Source organism: Enhydra lutris, unplaced genomic scaffold, assembly GCF_002288905.1.
Source record: "Enhydra lutris kenyoni isolate GAN:26980312 unplaced genomic scaffold, ASM228890v2 scaffoldscaffold35, whole genome shotgun sequence".
In the NCBI taxonomy this organism is placed as follows: domain Eukaryota; kingdom Metazoa; phylum Chordata; class Mammalia; order Carnivora; family Mustelidae; genus Enhydra; species Enhydra lutris.
In genome coordinates this window covers 2,077,020-2,080,692 of record NW_019154119.1, presented here as the reverse complement: position 1 = coordinate 2,080,692, position 3,673 = coordinate 2,077,020, and the positions used below count along the sequence as shown (strand labels likewise).

General features: G+C 50.6%; 1 pseudogene; it reads right to left on the bottom strand.

Annotated features, from left to right (window-relative positions):
* The window catches only part of LOC111154056, a 9,448-nt pseudogene that overhangs the window by 749 nt on the left and 5,026 nt on the right, over window positions 1-3,673 (bottom strand).

The following is a 3,673-nucleotide window of genomic DNA, read 5'->3' as shown; positions in this document are numbered from 1 at the left end:
TCAGGACACGAGAGGAGATACGGCAGTGAGAAAAGATCAGGGATCAGAGAAAGATGCACACGGCCAAGCACAGGTGCGAACCAACGGAAAAGTTACCGCACCCTCCAGCACGCGGACCTGCTCCCCTCACCGTGTTAAGGAGTCCTGTGGAGTCTCCACTGTTCTCAGGACAGTCCCCCACCCACGCCACCTCCCCACTCCTAACACGTTTCCACACACCGGTGCTGGCTTGCTTCGTCAGGGCAGCGATCTTCGGGCTTTGGCTCTATGTCACCTGATGAGCCCGCTCTAATGTCCGCAGGATTTCCACAAGGCACCTGGGAGAAAGGCCACCAGCTCCCGGGGTAGGCCCAGGGCCCCCTCTAGATAGCATGGGTACCCACCCCTGCCCAGGGGAAGGCACAATTCCCTGAAAACTAAGTTCTGCTGGTCCCTAGTGGAGGTGCGGTGAGTACTGTCAGAACGCATGACAGGACAGAAAGGACTTCAATGAGCAGAACACAAAGATCCAACAGAGGCCGAAGGATATGAAGAGAGCGGTGAGAGGAGGATGGGATCGGAGTGGACGAGGAAGTAAGTGGGGATTCTGGGAGCCAGGCCAGAGACACAGGCCCCCAGCAGAAGGAGTTCTTCCTGCAGACCTGGACCCCAAGCCAAAGACTCTCTGAAACTAGGTGAGCTCTTGTGTCCCAGGTGGGCTCAGGGATTAGGTGTCCCAGGTGGGCACAGAGATCAGTGGGACCCGAGGAGCCCAGGGTCCACTGGAAACGAAGTGAGACTTTGTGTGCTAAGAAACCCAGGCCAGCTCTTTTCCCACGGCCCAGGGTGGGGTTGGGGTGGTGGTACTGGGCCTCCATCTTGCTGCCATTAACCCGTCTGTCTCTGCATCTGCACTTGCCATCCCCCAGCCCGTACTGACCCCCTCCCTGCCTTACTCTGATAGTGCTCTCCTACCTCTGAGAGGCTGCGATGCCACGGTCCACAGTCTTATGGGCGGCCAGTAGCAAGGTTTCCAGCAGGATCTTGGTCGAGCTTCCACGTTTCATCCTTCATCCGGGAGGAGCCACTGAGGCCCTCAGGCTAAGGAGGTGATGACACCCGGGAGAGGTTGGGAGAGGAAGGAGGATCCTGTTGTTCATGAATTAGTGGCTGCTGGGCATGCACTCTGGTTAGAGGCCCCTGGCACAGAGTCTGGTTAGTGATTCCTGGGCATGCGCTCTGGTTAGAGGCCACTGGGCCTGCATTCAGCAGGACTGGGGGTGCCCAGTGAGCTATGAGGAGGGCTGGGTTGTGAGCTTCACTGAGACAAGCAGAAAGAGGGTAAGGGCCACCTCTGGTCATTTCCATGGCACATTCAGGTCTCTAAGGAGGAGGCCACAGTGACTGAGTGTCCCATTAGCAGGAAATAAGTGTTTTTTGCAGAGGGTTTTGTTTTGTTTTGTTTTTTCAAGAAGTTTCTTCCAACCCAACACTCCACTTTTTTAATGGCAGTTCGTCAATGCAAACATCACATTTCAGGTCCTTTGGACAGATCAATGAAGCAGCCATTGTAATGGACAGGGATGTAACATGACACACCAAGCATAAAGAGATTATTGCAAAGAGAATGATCAAATTGGTGTCTGAGAAAGATTAAAAGTAGACAACTGCAGATGGGAGGAGAGACGAGCGCCTGAGAGCTGAAAAATACGGACCTGACACAGGGCAGCTGCCTTCCCATCTCACAGAAGGAAGAGCAAGGAAAATGTCACACATGGGTCCATCCCTGGCAGAGAGGCCCAGGGGCAGGGACTCGGTTCAGGGCCTTGTCAAGTCAAAGTGAGGGTAGACCACACTGGAGAGAAAGAGGAGCACAGAGGCTTGGAAGGTCCAACCAGTTTTAGAGAGGATTAGAAAGGCAGAAGAATGAAACTGCAACCCATTGTTTTAAAGCCCGCCTTTGAAAGAAAATGTAAGAGAAACAGAAAGCAATTCACCCTTCCATTCAATCCTCTCTACTCACAGATGCAAAAGACGTTTTTCAAAAGGGAAACCTGCCCTAGATGGGTTAGCTGTTTAATGATGACGGATTTAGCAGACAGGGTCAGGACGGAAATACAACATCTTAAGGTGAAGGAGGAAATGGAAAAATAGGATTTGCTTTACGACATTTTAGTTGACACACTACGCCAGGAATTCAGACAAGATGTAACAAGATCGGACGCATCCAGGAGGCGGCAAGCATTCCCTAGGTGAGGGTAGGGAGGATCCTACCCCAACAGCAGGATTGAGCACGAAAGCTTCCTGTTTCCCTTGTAGCTTCTGCATGCGCTCTGCTATTTGTCAGAATGTGGAACTCCAGTCTTCTATGGGGTCATTTCTGGGGCCCACAGAGAGAGAGACGTGGGGAGATGGTGAGAATCTAAAGGAAGGACCTCAGATGAGAGTCGGGATCAAAGACCACATTGGGATTGGGCTCTAACGTCAACATTCTCCTAGAGATGTGCTTTGGAGCTCATAGGGGCACCGTGTCCCTGAACCCCAAGGAAAAGGGTCAGTAAAATATTCAGCAATTTAATCCCAGAGCAAAGCCAACACTCAAGTTTAAAGCTTCAGCCCGAGACCAGAACTTTCTTATGTCCTGGTCCTTGCCCATGTCCTGCTGCCATGGCCATAATACCCACAACTCTCTGTAGGCCCCTGAAGGAGTGCCTATCATCAGAATGTCAAAACTGCCACTTCATTTTCAGTCTTAAGGTCCATCAGAAGCCCTTCCCATTCCTGGAAATATATTCTGGCCATCTCCCCAAAGAGTGAACCCCTCACCACCTGAGGGAGGGACAACCGCTCCTGCCGAAGGAGCACAGCTACAAGGCATGAAGCGTAGCATCCAACAGTTGGCAAACATTTCTCGAATAAATTAACCACGAACAAAACAATGTGCTAAGGGGACGAGAGAACATCAGGCTTGTTACCTGCTTAGGTGCAATCATGGAATCTCAAAGAATGGGGATCTTCTGTAGTTGACCTCTACTGGTCAACTCTGCTAGGGGATACCCGGCCAATGACCCACTGTGGCAGGAGCTCAGAGAGTTACCTCTGTATAAGGCCTCCCTAACCTCCCCTCATCATCCCACCCCTGCAAAATGTCTACCCCTTCTTTAACTAAGTTGGTATTTTTTCATTTGTATTTCCTCGAGGGCAAGCAAATTTCACATATTGCACGCCCATTTTATAAAAGTGTTTCCTGTCATTTGTCCTCCAACTACTTTGGAAAGTCCCTAGAGACCTAAACAGAGCCCAGAGCCAGGGTTCATTGTGCAGTTTAACACTGAGATCCCCAAACTTGGCTAGTCATCAACATCGCCTGAGGAGTTTGGGTTGGTGTTTTTTTGTTTGTTTGTTTTTTGTTTTTTTAAACTACCCATTTCTGGATACCACGCCCACCCTGAGAGTCAGTTTCAGGAGTTCTGGAGTGGAGCCCAAAAACCTGTATTTTTAAAATGCTTCCCAGACAACTCTGAAGAGCGGCCAAGTTTGGGAGCCATTGATTTAAGGAACAACTGGAAGATCTCCACGCCCACATGGTTTGAAATCCGTCATTTCACTTAGTCACAGGGCCGGAAATTAGCGTCCACTGCAGCACATACATTTTTGGTGAAGGAGAGTCCTCCATTAAAAGGAGCAGGGTTAA